Source organism: Vespula vulgaris, chromosome 17, assembly GCF_905475345.1.
Source record: "Vespula vulgaris chromosome 17, iyVesVulg1.1, whole genome shotgun sequence".
NCBI lineage: Eukaryota > Metazoa > Arthropoda > Insecta > Hymenoptera > Vespidae > Vespula > Vespula vulgaris.
Genome location: NC_066602.1, coordinates 1,410,022 through 1,429,248, shown reverse-complemented (window position 1 = coordinate 1,429,248; position 19,227 = coordinate 1,410,022). Strand labels below are relative to the sequence as shown.

At 31.8% G+C, this 19,227-nt stretch overlaps 3 long non-coding RNA genes across 9 annotated transcripts in view; 1 reads left to right on the top strand and 2 right to left on the bottom strand.

The window, feature by feature from the left end:
• The window catches only part of LOC127070111 (uncharacterized), a 51,486-nt gene extending 39,992 nt beyond the window's left edge, over positions 1–11,494 (top strand). For 3 of the 5 annotated variants that reach the window (XR_007784146.1, XR_007784140.1, XR_007784137.1), the window contains exon 10: positions 11,438–11,494. This is a non-coding gene — a long non-coding RNA (uncharacterized LOC127070111). Of the gene's footprint in view, positions 1–2,217; positions 2,273–11,437 lie in introns of those variants that run through there. The other 2 variants (XR_007784138.1, XR_007784147.1) reach the window with 2 other exon arrangements.
• LOC127070133 (uncharacterized) lies at positions 1,017–6,898 on the bottom strand. The gene is made up of 3 exons (XR_007784210.1): positions 6,267–6,898; positions 5,614–5,906; positions 1,017–5,474 (listed from the first exon to the last, which is right to left on the bottom strand). It is a non-coding gene; the product is annotated as an uncharacterized LOC127070133 (long non-coding RNA).
• LOC127070115 (uncharacterized) lies at positions 9,754–18,540 on the bottom strand. 3 transcript variants are annotated; one of them, XR_007784167.1, is made up of 6 exons: positions 18,089–18,540; positions 14,433–15,322; positions 13,861–14,182; positions 13,597–13,771; positions 13,330–13,513; positions 9,754–13,252 (listed from the first exon to the last, which is right to left on the bottom strand). It is a non-coding gene; the product is annotated as an uncharacterized LOC127070115 (long non-coding RNA). The 3 variants fall into 3 exon arrangements; XR_007784166.1 differs by having other exon boundaries at positions 14,438–15,322; positions 18,089–18,538; XR_007784165.1 differs by lacking the exon at positions 14,433–15,322 and having other exon boundaries at positions 18,089–18,524.
• Between the last annotated feature and the right edge of the window lie 687 nt (positions 18,541–19,227).

Genomic DNA, 19,227 nt, shown 5'->3' with positions numbered 1-19,227 from the left:
TTATTGCTATACTCAGTTCTACGCAATGAAAAATAACCGATTGAAGAAATATAACATTTGCTTCGAGTTAATTAACAGAAAAACGCAGTGCACGAATTATTGTATAACTAAAAGTATAATTTATAACTTTTTAAATTCTCCAATCAGGAGTAAATCTTTAGGAAAATGTAGACGATATAATCCTACGAATCTACCTAAGAACTGAATCATTCACACGGTACACAGCTCTGTAAAAGACCTAATAGGATATTTAAATGATGCATCTAAGTAGAGAACTAAATTATACAAGTCATCGTATGATTAAATTGTCCGCTTGGGTTGACGAGAGGAAAACAAATGAAAAAATACCTTTCTCCTTTCCATGATACGAGAGGAGAAATAACCACACTCCCTCATAGGATCGCACAATCATCTCGTCCACTTGAAAACCCTAACGCAGGCGCGAATGTACACACATGGATGAAGAGAGATAATAATAATACGTTCAGTGTGAACGTATTTGAAGCTAAGTATGGGAAAACGTATTACTTGAAAATCATTTACCTCGAATGAATCTTTCCATGAGAATTCGAGCTGCCGAACAACGGTAGAGCTTTTTATCGTCCCTACGTGTTGAATCATTTTGCAAAATATACCACCCTCAGGTTCATTTCAAGTCTCTATGATCCACGTTCCTCATGCAACGTCGGATGACCCTTCAATAAATCTATCTGTCGATAAATCTATCTTCACCGAGAAATTCATTTCCCCCCAATCCATATCCAATTAAGCCTTTCCGAGTCGTTCAATCGCGTAATAGGAAATTTCGATTGACTTACGTAAATGGTGACCAAATAAAATACGTAGAAGAGATAAAGATGATATTAGGAAAAAAAAAGTGACAAATGATTTTGTATGAATCAATACTCTTTACTAATGCATTATAAAAAAACACAGATGTGTAAAAAAGAGATTGTTATCTTCAATAATAGAAAAAGAAGAGAAAGTGATATAACAAAAAAAATTGTCAAACAATATTCTTTGCTCCAGATTAATTCTTATTCATAAATATTTTTAACGACAAAAACAGGAAGAAACATAATTGGCAATTTTCAGAATTCTTTAATTAATTTCTAATTGCAAATTGTAAAGAGAAGGAGGGGAGAAAACAAACGACAGAAGAGCATAGAAGAAAAAGGATAATGATACACCCAATTAATAGAGATCAATAGAGAAATTCATTTCCACGTAACTTATCAGCATTTTGGTTTTTTCGATATATTGATTAATCTACGCCAAGTGTAATAACCCTGTGCGGAGGGTGCCATCGTTTTCGCTCGGTTAACAACCCAAAGCGTTGTGCGGGGTATAAATACCGCCGTTCGGAGGACGGCGATGAAGCTATAGGTCATTCATTCGGTAGTTGTCGAACTAGTAATACGCGAGCGAGTGTGGTACAACAAATATTCGTTCGTGCATACTTCATACGTCCCAGAGATCAGTTATATAAGTATTCAGGCGTTTGAAGCAATTTCTTCATTCTTACTAGTCATTTGTTTAAGCTATCAATACAAGGCAAATTTGTTAGTAATCGTAAGTTCGTGATTTACTATAAAATTTCAATTTTCTATTATAGAAATGAAACTGATTTTCGTGATCAATACAATCTAAATTAATATTTGTTGCCTTTCGGAAAAGGTACTTTATATCACATGTAAGGATGTAACAAAATTTATTTTTGAGTACAATACAATTAGATGAACAATTGAATGGCTTCCGTAAGTCTTAACTAATCTACGAATCTTATATTGTTTCAGAGATATACTAAACCAACCGAAGACGAAAACAGTTCCGATAGCCTGGAGGTATTGCAAAGGAGCCGAATTGATTTATATTTGAATTGTAATTCCAAAGAAAAACAACGCTCCACCAGATAATATAACATTGCACATCCAAAGTGAAAAGCAATCACATTGATTCTATCTATTCTTACGTACATACGACGATACGATTGTACAACATGGATAGTACAAATGCCAGAAAAACAATAAGATTACTATATGAACACATTTTCCTTTTTAAAATTACTTTTAAATGGAAAAACAATCAACGCTGTGTTTATTTAATGGTAAGATATTTTAGAGATATGATAAATTTTTTGTTCTAAAATGTAATGTCGAATATAAAGTCTATAACATATTTATTTACTTTATAATAATTTATTGAATATTTTCGTAGATTATATGCAGTCGAAGAAAGTATTATTATTTATAAGTGAATTTATCTCAAATATTCTAAATGGTACGAATCCCAAATGGGAGTAATTATCCGATAAGTACTATAATATGGAAATGAAATCTTTTAATAAATCTTATACAAATATAATGTCAAATTTAATGAATATTAATGGAATAATGGAATGATTAGTGATAAAGGTGTTTCAATCGTTTCTGTCATTTGTAAAACTGGTCTTGTCATGTATGATAGCTAGGGATTATTTCGCGTATGAGACACACTTGCGTATGACTGGGTCGCAAATCCCGGAAAGAATGACTTAACCTAGTTTAATTAGCCACATGTTAGCTGGATAGAAGACCAAGCTTCCTAAAATCTAATTCTCTAACTAGAACGCATGGGGATAAATAATTTCCCCACTCCTATAGTTATGTAATTATATGTATATATACTCTATGTTCATGCGAAATTATCTGTGTAATATATCATGGAATTTCCTAATGAGAATCTTACAATAATTCGCCTATTTTTTAATTGAAATAATCACATAAAACTAATTATTTATAATATAATTAATTATTATAATAATAATTATTGTAATTATGAAGACTAATTCTTATGAAGTTAATCGGATATTAATATAGGAAATTCACACTGTTATTTTTCTCGTAAGTCTGACTTATGCTTAATAGTATTCTATTATCAGTATTCTATTATTCATAATGATATCACTATCAATTTTCGTACTACGTATATACTATATAATTCTTATAGTAAAATCATCTCTCTTAAAAAATTTTTTCGTCGGAAGTTATATCTACTGCCATATTGCATGAAAACATTTTCTCCAAATATTATTTCCTTTTCTTGTAAACAAATGCATATTGCTCAAGTTATCGAAGATAGCATTTTCGCTATTCCATAATAATAAAAAACGAATTCGGAGAAAATCTTTCGTCACATTTATGGTTTCTTAATATTACCTTCCCCTCTTTCCCGTATTTCCCCTTCGTGAGAACCACTCAGTTAGTTAATCAAGAAATGGGCAAATTACCAAGTTATACGAAAAGAATGTCAGTCGATTTTATGAAAAAGAAGTACGTTCACAACGGTCTGAGGGCATCTATAAACCACTTAAAGAGAGCGATAATGACTTGTCTGCAATCGTACGCGAGTACGCTTCGTACCATGCAATGATATTTGATGGAGTAAACAAGCAATCATGAAACTGAGGGGAGATTTGCGAAGCAGAACTCGTGTCGTATTGAAATTTCTAGTGAAACAGATAGTTCCCTACACTAATAAGCCAAAAAATCAGAAACGTAATATTTCTTTGGTATATATCGTTTCGTGATTTCGTAATATACAATTTCAGTCTTCCAACCTGTTTACTTACTCATTTCTTTTTCATTAAGAGAATGGCAAAATTTCCAAACACGAGTAAGTTTCGTGCCATAAGTAATATCGAAGGAGAATTTTGGCTTCAAGACAAACATTAATACAGACATCTTAGAAAAAAAAATATTAATCGGGAAGAAAACGATAGGAGTGATAGTCATTACATTTAACAAAAAAACGGAAAGACCTCACGCATAATGCGAGGGATGATAATGTTGGAAAAGAATAGATTCAACATTTATCACAGACATCATGGAAAATTATAATGGACAAAATTGTGATTTTTCTGCAAAAATATATGATTCTGCATGACTACAAATTCCCTTGTTAAGGGGTATTGATCGGCATTTAACGATTTGCTCGTTGAGGAATACGTTCTCTCCTACCTATCATTCAGCACTTTCATATTGAACGATTTATTACTACCTCTCTCCGTGCACATGCGCGTTTACGTGTTCCAGTCAAGTGGACGGAAATGAGTGCGCGTGTTTGCGTACATCTCCTCACTTATTTTGAAAACAAGGATGGTATTTTTTCATTAGTTCTCCCCTCATCAAACCAAGCAGACAATGCGATAATACGATTAGCGGTATAATTCAATTATCTATTTAGCTGTATGATTTCATTTGTCTTTTGCGGATCGATATACCACGGCTGATATGATTCTTCCATATGAACGGATAAATTGTTCCGGAAAGTTACTCCCTATTGGAGAATGCAAAACAATAATACCATTACACTTCTAATTATCTAATATTTCCTATATAAGGTTCCAAATCAATTGGTTCCTAAGAAAATAGGCTATTGTTCTGCAAAATAAGTAAGCTTGTTATCAAACAATGAATCTAAATAGGTTATTGAATTATACAGCCAATCTCCTATTGTTTGCTTGGTTTGATGACAGGAAAACAAATGAAAAAATACCTTCCTTATTATCAAAATAAGGCAGGAGTTCTACGTACACACGCACACTCAATGCAAGCCACTCGATCCGATGCCGATAGACGCGCACCAGAGCACACGTACATGGAGAGAGATAATGGAGAAAGGTTTAAACGAAGGTACTTGAGGATAAATATGGGAGAACGTATTACGGACATCCACTATCACGAAATTCCTTTCATAAGATACTAAATGGGTAATTAACGTTACGCATCAAATTATTTCATCCAAATATGAATATTCAAGAAAAACTCTAATTAAATATTACGAATATTTTTTATGTATATGTCGTGAATATTTCGGCAAACAGATTGAAATATAGAATTCAATACTTTTACCTTTTTAATTATATCGAATGGTTATTTAATTTAAATCGATGGAACAACAATGACGTGACGTGGGCATTCTATTTCACGTGTAATTTAAAAGTATTCCCCTACTAATGGTATTACTTTGAAAAAAGATGAATCTTTTGATCGTCCCTGTCTGTTCAATTATTTTGTATGATAAACGTCCCTCAGTTTCATTTTAATTCCCCTGTGATCCTTGCCCCACGTGGAACGTCGGACGGCTCATCGACAAATCTTTTTGAGCACAATCGCTTATACCCTCCAACTGAAGCAGCTCACGGTTAGATGCTTTGAAGAAGAAAGATCCTTCCCATTTCCCCGTACCAGGCTTCCAAGCTTTATAAAACAGCGCCATATTGATCTTTCGAAACTTCGTCGTCAAGCAAGTAAGTATTTTCTTCTTTTTCCTCTTCCAAGGTATTCACAATCACATAATGCATACATGAACAATAGCTAACGATGTTCCTTCCTTTGTTAGAATTTTCAACTGCCTCTTGAAACACTCTTCTGCTTCAATATGCTCGAATAATGTTCATCAATAGAAATATTCTAGTCGCCATGATAAAATATCTGTAAAAATTCAATAAATTATTCTACAATATACTTATGATACAGATTTTATATTCCATATTATACTTTAAAATAAAAAAATTATATATTATCTCTAAAATATCTCAACATTCGATAAAGACAGCACTGTTTGATTTACCATTTAAATATAAGTCTGAAGAGGTAAACGTTTCCATTTCCTACGCTCGTTGACTTTCGGACATTTCTACTAGCCAAGTAGAACGAATCGTCGGATGTGAGGAAGAACAGGAAGTACCAATTGAAGAGTGTATCATTTTGGATGTCAAATGTTTAATGATCACATTGGGCTTAGTTGAAATCCATATATCTTCTTTGGACGTAATTAGAATCCAGATATCGTTCAATACGGATCCTCTGCAATACTTCCCAGAAATTGGAATTGCTTTTGCCTTCGGTTAGTCTCGTATACCTCTGACATAATTTAAATTTCGTAAATTAGTTACGACTTAGAATAGACATTCAATTGTTCATTTAAATATGCAGCCATCGAAGGTAAATTGGGTTACGCCCATTTAAGTCAGATAAAGTATCTTCTCCGAAAAGCAACAAAATAATAATTAGGATGGCATTGATCACGAAAATCAGTTTCATTACCACAATAGAAATGAAATTTTATAATAAATTATATACTAATGACTACTGATAAATTTACTTTATATCGATAACGAACAAAAGACTAGGGAGACTGAAGAAATTGTTAGTTCTGTTTGAACTGCTTGTAAGTTTCTTTTGAAACATAAGAAATATATATGCGATAATTTTATCACTTACTTGCGTATTACTCCTTCAAAAATTATTGAGAGGATGACTTCTGCAGGAGAATTTCTTCCGAATATCGCCATATCGGGTGACTAGTTAATTTCTGAGGCGTGGCTCGGTGGAAGGAGTTATTATATTCTATGCAGTTAATCAATACCACGTATTCTGTGATAGAAAGAGCCGAAATGTCGTGGGTCGGAAGTAAGTAAGCAAAATTTCTCGATGATACTTCCATTAACTGGACAAATTATTTTTCTTTTTTCGTTTCTGGTCTTTTCTTTTTTTCACACCTTCTGTTCTTTACAATTTACTATTAGAAATTAACTAAAGAATTTTGATAATCGACTATTAATATTTTTCTCTGTTTTATCGTTTAAAATATTTAAAAATATATATTAATATCAAACAAGAAATATTGCTTGTAAATTTGTTTCGTAATATTACCTTCTGTTTTCATCGTATTATTTAAGTTTACAAGCTTCTCTCTTTCTTTATTATATAGTGAAAAAGAATATAGATTTACAGAAAATTATTCGTTATACATATTTTCCTTTTCGCATTATTGATTTGTATACGTTTTACGCCAGTCAATCAAAACTTCTTATTCCGCGATCGAATGTTCCGTAAGAGATGAGAGTAGGGGGAAACAGGTTTGTGGGCCAATCTCTTTCAATTCGCGTGACTGTTGCCATTTCCTATTAACTCCCATATCTAATGGTCCACATTTCAGGACTTTATATTGTGATAAACGCTTCTGCTTCGATTAATTCATGGCGGCGTATCAAGCGTTAATATTAAATGAAAAGGAATTAATTTTATCGTTGCAATTTTCTCCTAACAAAAATATCTTGTAAGCGTTATTTCCCAAATTTTTTTATTTCCATCTGTCATACGTATGCCAAAGATGTTATTTATGCAAACAATATTTTTTTCGATTTCTTATTTCCATAATAAAAATTTGAATAATCGACGAAGTGATCAGGATTAGAAGTTTCTAGTCGTCCTTTGAAATTTTCAATTGTTCATTACAGTTCATCGACAGTGACAGGAAACTTCACATTATAGGCACAATTTTAAAAAATGGGGAAAAAATACATATCCATGTATCTCATGCATGCAGAGCACACATTGAATTACAGATAGATCGGAGATATTGTATTGTCTAAAATTCTCAACGTCTTTCAAAATTTCTCTAGTGCTTGTAGGGAATACCATAAATGATCGTGCAGATATCAATAGCAAGACATTTCCTTTTGAAACATCGTTCTTCTCTCTAACTTACTCGTAATACCATCTTTTATACCGTTCTCGTTAGGTGATCGATAATAACCAGAAAGAGAAATAGGAAGACAACATTTTTAAAGGTCATGACGACGAACCTTCTCGATTCCGATGTAGTATTGTTTCACAAAGCTCGAACGGTGGTAGGGAGTTAGGAAATATCTCCTTTCAAAGGATCCAAAGGTAAGCTGCTTCGTTAAGAGGATATAATCGATTGCGTTCAGAAGGTTCGTCGAAGAGACGTCCGACGGTACACACAGATCGTGGGTCAAAGTGGAATGTTTTCTCTAATGGGGATATATTCCTTCGTAGAAAAGAAGATTTCATTCCGGAATCCTCTTTCATTTCATCTTGTTCCGTCTTCAGAAGGATGCAACGCAGTCGAGAAGGGAAAATAAGGATCTACAATAACGTTGACCGTGTCTTCGTATATCGAACTAATGTTAATTTGGATAGCAATTGGCTAGAAAATTATATGTACCGTAATAATGTTTATTTCAATGCCGTTCGGGTGTTTGGGAACGATAAAGAAAATCTCACGGCGATTCTCAAGGATACCAAAAAGGAAGTTCTGCGAATCAATTTTGAAGAAAATGGTGATACACGGGATGAAGAAGGCGAAGGTGACGATAAAGGTGAGTCACATTTCGATATAGGTCGAATTTCTTGGAAAATAATGTCAAAAATGATAATGTTAATATATCAAAGTGAATATTCGAGCAACTTTAAATTGCTCTGTCCGCATATTTCATAGTTAATGGAATTAAACGATTTAGACGGTGGTATTGAAAAAAAGTGATCCTTAAAAATTTTCGATCTCTTTGATATTTTATTTTTGTTAAACATACTTAAAAATCATCCGAAGATATTAAAAACGTTCAATTAATTTTTTAATATACTTTTTAAGATTCCCAACTATTTATCACAATATTTGAATGTATATTTATGATTTTATTTCTATCAGAAAAATACGTCAAATCTCTTTCAAACTCTCTGAAACAGACTTTCCCTTCAAGCAAGCGGAAAGTATGATAATTACAAAAAGAAAACTAATACGATTATTTACGAAAACATACGATACCGGTTCGATTGTCGATATGTATCTCTCGAAGATTGAGTCATGTATCTCTATTCTAATTGATTAACTGACATTAAAGCCAGCAATTCAACTAGTATCAGCCAAGAAAATCAACTCACATGTTAGACTCGTCAATAGGTAGTATTAGAGTCAATAGGGAGAGCAAGCACGATATAACATCATGGAAGAGGCAACAGCTGCGGTCGGCTCTATATACGATCATACGATTAAATCGTAAAAATGTATAAACAAACATACCATAAATCCGGTAACTCTAATTATATTTTCTTTTCTGTTCAATATTATACAATAACATATCGAAGAAGAATTGCACAGTGTGAAATATAGTGTAAAATAATGATCAAAAACTATCCAACTTTCTATCGTATCTTATAAAACGGTATATCCTAGTGTTAAACACGAAATTATATAATAAGATCTGTAATGTAGCGTCTCGAATATAGATCATATATATGTATATAGAATTATGCGATTCTCTAAAACACGGTAAATGAAAAAAATCCTATGAAAATAAATTCTTGGGTCAATATTAAACGATATAAAATTGAAATATCGTTTATCTATCCGAGAGCATATTTTCTAAAATGATATAAATGATTTCCATTATCGTGACTGACTGCGAGCTTTTATATTATTCTGAACCATCTCTCTTCAGAAACTCCAAGAAACTTGTTTGAACGAGAGTATGGGCTCAATTCAGAATAAACGGCTATTCAACCACCGCATATTGGTAGTAAGCTCTCTAAATGGTGGAGCGAGCATTGTTTCCACTAATTATTTTTCGTATATTAACGAGGGTATCATCCCTAGTAATTCCTTCCAAACGTTCCCGATAATTTCGGATCCTTACTACAGTAAAGTGAACATTTCTTTTTACGTAGATGCATTCATTTCCCTTTTTGATTCTTTTCTCCTCTTTTGATTCTCCACATTCCTTTCAGTCACTTTACTTCGTAAAAATTTAATTTTACATAACTTCTTTTGGAGGAGGGAATTTTTTTCGGTACGTAATTATTCATTCATACATATTTTTCATGACGAAATGTGTTGGCATTACGTAGAAAGTAGGATTTAAGAAACTATATTTGGAAGGAAACTAAATTTCAAGAAAATGCTGCCTTTCTACAACATTTATAACTTATATTTTGATATAATAATAGATACAATAATAATAAGTATAATAATAATAATATTAATAAGTATAATAATTATAATAAGTAAAATATACCATCCTCAGGTTCATTTCAAGTCTCTATGTAGACTGTTCAATAAATCTACCTGTCGATAAATCTATATTCATAAAGAAATTCATTTCCCCACAATCCATATCAAATGAAGTCTTTCCGCTTTGTTCAATCGCGTAATAGGAAATTCTGATTGACTTACGTAAATGGTGTCGAAATAAAATACGTAAAAGAGATAAAGATGATATTAGGGGAAAAAAGTGACGAATGATTTTGTATTAATCCATATTCTTTACTAATGCGTTTTAAAAAAAGACAGATGTGTAAAAAAGAGATTGTTATATTAAGTAATCGACAAAGAACAGAAAGTGGTATACCAAAAAAAAATTGTCAAACAGTATTATTTGCACCAAATTAATTCTCATTCGTAAATACTTTTAACGAAAAAAACAAGAAAAAACAAATTTGACAATTTTCGGAATTCTTTAATTAATTTCTAATTTCAAATTGTAAAGAAAAGGAAGGGAAAAAAGAGACGACAGAAGAACATAGAAGAGCAAGAAGAAGAATAATGATACATCCAATTAATAGAGATCAATAGAGAAATTCATTTCCTCGTAACTTATGAGCATCTTGGTTCTTTCTATATATTGATTAATCTACGTCAAGTGTAATAACCCTGTGCAAAGGGCGCTATCGTGTTCGCTGGGTTAAGAATCCAAAGCGTTGTGCGGGGTATAAATACCGTCGTTCGGAGGACGGCGATGATGCTGCAGGTCATTCCTTCGGTGATTGTTGAACTAGTAATACGCGAGCGAGTGTGGTACAACAAATATTCGTTCGTGCATACTTCATACGTCTCAGAGATCAGTTATATAAGTATTCAGGTAGTTGAAGCACTTTCTTCATTCTTCCTAGTCATTTGTTTCAACTATCAATATAAGCTAAATCTGTTAGTAGTCATTAGTGTGTGATTTATTATAAAATTTCAAGTTTACATTATGGAAATAAAACTGATTTTCGTGATCAATGCTATCTAAATTATTGTTGTTTTCATTTCGGAAAAGGTACTTTATATCGCTTAAAAGCATGAAACAAAATATATTTTTGAGGACAGTACAATTAGATGTACAATTCAACGGCTTCCGTAACTCTTAACTAATCTACGAATCTTACATTGTTTCAGGGATATACTAAACCAACGGAAGACGAAAGCAGTTCCAATAGCCTGGATGTATTGCAAAGGAGCCAAATTGACTTATATTTGAATTGTAATTCGAAAGAAGATACAAAAAGTTCTACTTCGCTCCACCAGATAATATAACATTGCACATCCAAAGTGAAACACATTTTCATTGACACTTTCTGTTCTTCCGTACATCCGACTATAAGTCCTATATGGATGGTACAAATCAAGCCAGACCATCAACGAGATTAATATATGGAAACTTTTTCCTTTTTACATTTATGTTTAAATGGAAAATCAATCAATGCTGTGTTTATTGAATGGTAAGATATTTTAGACATAAGATAAATTTTTCATTCTAAAATGTAATGTGGACTATACAATCTATATCGTATCTATATACCTTATAATAATTTATTGAATATTTTCGTAGATTATATGCAGCCGAAGAAAGTATTATTATTTATAAGTGAATTTATCTCAAATATTCTAAATGGTATGAATCCCAAATTGGAGTAATTATCCGGTAACTTCTATAATATGGAAATGGTATTTTCTAATAAATCTTATACAAATGTAATGCTAAATTTAAAGAATATTAATGGAATAATAGAATGATTAGTGATAAAGGTGTTTCAATCGTTGCTATTATTTGTAATGCTGTTGTTTGCCACTTATGACAGCAAGGGATTATTTCGCGTATGACACACACTTGCGTATTACTGGGTCGAAAATCACGGAAGGAATGACTTCCCCTGGTTAAATTAATCCCACGTCATCTCGTTAGAAGACCAAGATTCCTAGATTTTAATTTTCTAGTTTGGGGATGAAAAATTTCCCCTCTCCTGTAACTATGTTGTTATATTTTTATTTCCTTTATGCACTTGAAAAATTATTTCATAAAACTTGGAATCTTCTAACGAAATTGATAGTTACTTTTCTCTTTTTTAATTGCAATATGCAAGTAAAACTGTAATTATATATAATATAAGTAATTATTATTAATGATTTTTGTATTAATAATTTCAAATTATTTTAATAATAACATCAAAAATAATAATTATTGTAATTATCAACGTTAATTTCTAGAAAGTAATCGTAATATCATATACGAAATATGTAATGTTTCTTCTTTCGTAAGTTTAAGTCATACTTAAAAATAGTGTTCTAATATTATTTCATATTACGGGTATTACAATTTTCATACTATATAATTCTTATTATAAAATATTTTGTTGTTAAAACATTTTTTCGTAGGAAGTTACATCTACTTCAATATTCCTTAAAAACATTTTCTTCAAATATCACTTTCTTATCTCGTAAACAAATATATATTGCTTAAGTTATCCTAGAATTCATTTCCATTATTGCACGATAATAGAAAAAATGTATTCGGAGAAAATCTCTTGTCATATTTCTTTATTTCCTCATCTCACCATCCTCTGTTTCACGTATTTCCTCTTCGAGAGAACCACACAGTTAGAGAGTGATTTGGGCGGATCGAGTGTTTGCACTGCTACTGTTTGGAAAATCCGTGTTTCACTGAAGTTTCCTATTGAAATTGTGCTGTTAGCTCGGGAGACTTAAATTTTGCGGTAAATATTCAGGGTACGTTCATCTCACCGTTTTATATTACGAATATTTTTTAACTACATGTCGTGAATATGATGACAAACAATTTGAAACATGGGATTCAACATTTCTCCTTTTTTAATTATAGCGAACTGTTACTTAATTTATATCGATGGAATAACGATGATGCGAACGTGGACTTTTTATTTCACGTATAATTTAAAAGTATACTCCTGCTATCGTTATTATTTCCAAAAATTTTGAATCTTTTAATCGTCCCTGTATGTTAAATTATTTTGTATGATAAACCTCCCTCAGTTTCATTTCCATTCCCCTTCGATCCATGACCCGCATGGAACATCGTACGATCCCTTAAAAAATCATTCTACGTACAATCGCGTATACCCTCCAACTAAAGCCGCTTACGTTTGGATCCTTTGGAAGAAGTAAATCCCTCCCATTTCCTCGTACTACCTTCCGACGCTTTTTAAACTAACGCCCTAATGGTCTTTCCAAACTTCGTCGTAAAGCACAAATGTTTTTTCTTCTTTTTCCTCTTCCTAGGTATTCCCAATCACATAATGCATACATGAACTATCGCTAACGATGTTCCTTCCTTGGTTAAAATTCTATCTGCATCTTGAACCGCTCTTCTAATTACACGATCCAATGCACTCTATTATAAAAGATGAAATTAATATAGAAAATTGGATAAGATACATGACAAGTTAATTATATCTGATCTCTTCGTACCTCGTTTATTAAAATTCAATATTGATGTCGATGGTTGCTAGAGTAATGCTCTACCAGTAGCAACATGTTTACTTCTATACGTCGGATAATATGGTGCCTCTCTCATCAACTTGAGTTCCATATCGTTTACAAGTTTTTTAATAAATTCGTGAGCAGCGTCAGCTACCTCCGCCCCTTTTACGATCTGACACATTAAATGACGAATGACATGTAACGCAAAATTCTATGAAAAAATATTGAAATTTTTATTCATATATTATTATTCACCTCCTCTCTTTCATCGAACATCTTGCTTCCCATATCAAATATTCTTCTTTACAAAGGTGAAAAATATATGGGTTCTTGAATTATACACATTAATATAATACATATATGCCAGCTAGAGTTAAGAGACTTAATGTCCAACTCATTAATAGAAATATTCTCGTCGCTATCATAAAATCTGCGTAAAAATTCAATAAATTATTATAAAACATCCCTATGATACAGATTTTATATTCGACAGTACATTTAAGAACAACAAACTTGTACCTTATCTCTAAAATTCGATAAACAAACCATTGACTGATTTTCCACTGAAATATAAGAAGAAACAGAAAAACGTTTTCATATCATAATCTGATTGATTGCATTTGTACTATCCATGTAGGAGTTATCGCCGGATATAAGGAAGAACAGGCCAAAGTAAATATGTTTCACTTCGGATATAGAATACTTCATTAACACGAGGTAGTGAAATTTCGTATATCTTGTTTGGAATTATAATTCAAATATCCCTCAACTCGGGCCTTTGTAATACTTGCAAGCTATTGGAACTTTTCCTGCTTCCGCCTTCGTTTCCTTTAGTATATCTCTGAAACAATTTAAAATTCGTAGATTAGTTCAGACTTACGATAGACATTCAATTGTTCATCTAATAGTATGCATATATAGTTATCGAAGGCAAATCGGATTACGCCATTTTAAGTGATGTAAAGTATCTTTTCCGAAAAGCAACAAACAATAATTAAGATGGTATTGATCACGAGAATCAGTTTTATTTCCATAATATATAATTGAAATTTTATAATAAATTACATACTAATGCCTACAGATAAATTCACCTTACATTGATAACAGAAACACAAGACTAGTGAAAACGAAGAAATTGTTTCCACCGCTTGAACTCCTTGTAAAACTACCCTTTGGAACGTATGAAGTACACACGTAACAAATATTTCTTGTACGACACTCGCTCACGTATTTCTAGTTCGATAAATTCCGAAGGAATGACGCACAGCTTTATCGCCATATTCTTACAGGCAATTCATACCCCACAAATCCCTTTGGGTAGTTTACCTAACGACCAGGAGGGAACCCTCTGCACAGGGTTTTATGTAGGTTAATCAATATTTCCTATCATACGATTGAAAGAACCAAAAAGGTCATAAGCTCTGAGGAAATGAATTTCTCTATTGATATTTATTGATTCGATGAATAATTATTCTTTTTTTCTATGTTCTTCTTTCGTTCCTACTTTTCACAGTCTGAAATTAGAAGTTAACTAAAGAATTTTGAAAATTTCTTCCTGTTCTTGACGTTAAAGTATATATCAATAAAAATTAATTTTGAGTAAAAAATATTGTTTGACAATTTTTTTCGTAATATTATTTTCTATTCTTCTTCTATTACTTAAGTTAACACTCTCTTTTTTTACATATCTCTCTTTTTTTATGACGTTGTAATGAAGATTGTATTCAGAGAAGACAATTTTTTTTTCGTAATATTATCTTTTTCTCTTTTACGTATTTCATTTGAACACGATTTATGTAAGTCGATTAAAATTTACTATTACGCGATCTAACGAGCCGAAAGAGCCTAGTGGGACATGGATTAAGGGGAAATTGATTTCTCGATGAATATTTTTCCCTTTTTAATTATCATATGGTATAATCGACTTTGGATATCTGCGTATTGCAACATGGTCTTTTGCTTCAACTTTATCGATCGCTCCCTACAAAAGATTAATACTGATTAAAAAAAAAATTAGTTTTCTTGTTGATATTATCTCATAATAAAAATATCTTGTGAACGTAATTATACATTTTTTGATTGCAATCTGTCAAAATCGACCAAAAATGCTTCTCATGCAAAAAATATTGTTTTCCCTATTTCTTTTGGTCATATTAAAAATAATATCATTGGTGAATTCATCATCATGAGAAGTATTTGCTTTTTCGTTATGATCCATTATATATTTCATTATGATCATTTCAAATTCTTCACCTGTCATGGAGTGCCAATCATTTAAATTTCGAAGTTGTCGGATGTTATCATCGGAAGCGTTGTGCATTAACATTTTTACTTTTTTGTTACAGTTCTTAGCCAGTGATATGACGCTTTATATTTTAACTCGAATATAAAAAAAGGAAGAAAAGAAAATATATATCCATATATCTTATGTTTGGATAATGAAATACATAGTATCGATCGGCAGTATTCAATTATCTAAAGTCATCAATAGTTTCCAAAATATTTTTAGAGCTTCCTTGTCATATTATCAATCGACGTGCTGGGTTTGAAAAGAAGGCTTTTTTCAAACCCAGCACGCTTCCTTTTCAAACATCGTCCTAGTCTTTACGTGAACCGTAGTATTGATTTCCACACCATCTTCATTATATGATCGAAATTAACCAGCAAGAAAAAAAACATTTATAAAGGCAGTGACAAAAATCCTTGACGAGGTTAATATGGCATTGTTTTATAAAGCTACATTCGAAGGGTTATAGGAGGAAAAGGAATATATCTTATTGAAAGTATCCAAACTTTAAGAATTTAAAAAAAGGCTTTATTTAGAGGATGTAATCGAATATGTTGAGTGATATTTGTGAAAGAACAGTTCGCTGTTGCAAACGGAATCTGGACTAAAATGGAATTGAAATGGTATTCAGAAAGGTTTATCTTTGAAAATGATTAATTCTGCATGTACGATTAAAAAATTCACCGTTTTTCGGGATATTAATGTTAGCCAGGGAACACTTTTAAATTATACGTCGAATATTCAGTGTACGTTTGCGTCATCATATCAACGTTATACCGGTTTAAATAATTATTTAAACCATTTGTTAAACTAATTATTAAAGCGATTATCATAGTCAGTTTAAATAATTTTTTAATATAATTGAAAAGAGGAGAATTGTTTAATTCAATCTTCCAAATTGGTTATCATGATATTCACGATATGCACTTAAAGAATGTTTATAATATTTAATGTACGTGTTCAATAATATAGGGATTTCGACCAACTAATTTGCTGCTTATCTCGCATTCTCGTTTTAATGATTCATTCGAGGTATAATGATCTGCAGGTGCGTAATATTTTCCCCTATATATATCGTCAAGTACCTTCATATTGAACGTGTTATTATTATCTCTTTCCATCTGGGTGCGGACTTTTGCGCATGCGTGAGCTTATTCAAATGGACGGGATGATTGTGCGATTCTATGGGCGCGTGTGCGTATAACTTCTCGCGTATCTCGAAAATATGCCAGGTATTTTTTCATTTGTTTTCCTCTAATCAAACCAAGCAGACATTTGGATAATACGATTACCTGTCTAATTGTTTATGTCGATAAGTATTAAGTCGATAAGCATAAGTATATTAATAATGTCGATAAGTAATGACTAACCAAGTGTTACGTCAGTGTTATCTGTGCGCTCATTAAGAAGTTAAATCATTCCGATGATAAATTCGGAAAATTCAAATATTATGTTACGTAAAATATAATAAATCACTGCTATACACAGTTACACGTAGAAAGAAATAAACGATTGCAGAAATATAATATTTCCATAGGAACTAACTAGTTTATAACATAATATATCAAGTATTTGATAAGAAGAAGTACGATTGGATCATTCATTTAAGTTTTCCAATAAGAGGTAAATTTTTAGGAAAATGCAGTCGTTCGAATGAAAGAACTGAAGCAGGCGTGGTACATCGATCTGCAGAAGACTTAATTAAATGTGCAGGTAATTAGATAATGGATTTAAAATCTAATTGAGATATACAGCCAGTCGTATCGTCCAATTGTCTGTATGGTTTGATAAGGGGAAAACAAATGAAAAAATATTTTTCCTATCTACAAAATCAGACTGGAAATATCCGCTCAAAGGAGCGAGCACTCATTTCTTCCACTTGAACTGGCATATTCAAGCGCGCATAAGAGCACTCACGGATGGAGAGAAATAATAACGAATCGTTTAATTCGAAGGTACTCGACGATACATATGGGAAATTGTAATACGCAAATGCATTTTTATCAATTGCCTATTAAAACGTATTAACAAGAGAATTCTGGCTACGCAGTAAATGAATTTGTTGATATTACAATATTACTCTAAAACGTAAATTAATATTCTGAATATTTTTTAAGTACACGATGCGAATGTTATGACAAACAATTAAGAAAATTAATTCAACATTTCTTCTACTTTCAATTTAATCGAATGTAAATGAAATATTATGAATATTTTCTCAGTACACGATACGAATGTTAGGACAAACAATTAAGAAAATTAATTCAACATTTCTTTTACTTTCAATTTAATCGAATGATTACTTAATTTAATTTGATGGAGTAACCATGACGAGGTGACGTAAACTTGGAACAAGTCGATAAATCTTTTGTACATCTACAGGTTTAATCATTCCAAAAGTTAAACCTATCTTAAATTCATTTCGGTATTTTTAAACGTGAACATAATATTTACAATCACCTTCGACTTCTTCATCCCCTGTATCACCTTTTTCTTCTTCTTCATCTTCGACATGGATTCGCAAATCTTTTTTGGAATAATTCGCCTTAATATTTTCTTTGCCGTTCCTAATCTCACTCATGGCATTGAAATAAATATTATTACGGTATATATAACTTTCTAACTAAATGCTATCCAAATTAACATTAGTTCGATATCCAAGAACACTGTTAACGTTAGGATTGATCTCCATTTTCCCTTTTCGACTGCTTTGAATTCTTCTGAGGGTGGAACAAGATGTAATCAAAAAAGATTCCGCGAAGAAATCTTCTTTCTTACAAAGGAATATACCCTCATTAAAGTAAAAATTTCACTTTGACCCACGATCCGCACGAACCATTGGATGTCCCTTCGAAGGACCTGTCCGGACTCAATCGATTATACCCTCTGACCGAAGCCGCTTACCTTTTGATCCTTTGAAAGGAGTATATTCCCTAGCCTCGTACCACCATTCGAGAGTAGCATAGTGAAACAGAACTATTTCGATTTCGAGAAAGTTCTTCGTTGTGACCATTATAAGTTTTGTCTTCCTATTTTTCTTTCTGTTTAATATCGAACATCTGACGAACACGTTATACAAGGTATTACGGATAAGTTAGAGTCACCGTCTTTATTTCAAAAGGAAATGCCTTGCTATTGTTTTCAGCATGATGATTTTTGTTATTCCCTAGAAACATTAAAAAAATTTTGAAAAATGTTGATAAACTTAACTAATACAATATAAATCGAACGATACGTTTCTTTTTCTGATTTTTTCAAATTCGACCTATAACATAAAACAGCACGTCACTGTGGATGAATTTTAAGGACAAACTGAACGTTTCAAACGACGATTAGATACTTCTTATAACGATCATTTCGCCGATTATACAATTTTTATTATGAAAAAAGAAATTGGAAGAAAGAATTGTTTGCATAAATAACATTTTTGACCAAAGTTAGTCAGGTGGTAATTAAAAATGTCGGCAATAATGTTCACAAGATATTTTTATTATGAAAAAATGACAACGAAAAATGTATTCCTTTTCATTTAATATTATCCCTTGGGAGAGTGCGATGAATTAATCAAAACAAAAGCAATCATTGCAATATGTAATTAT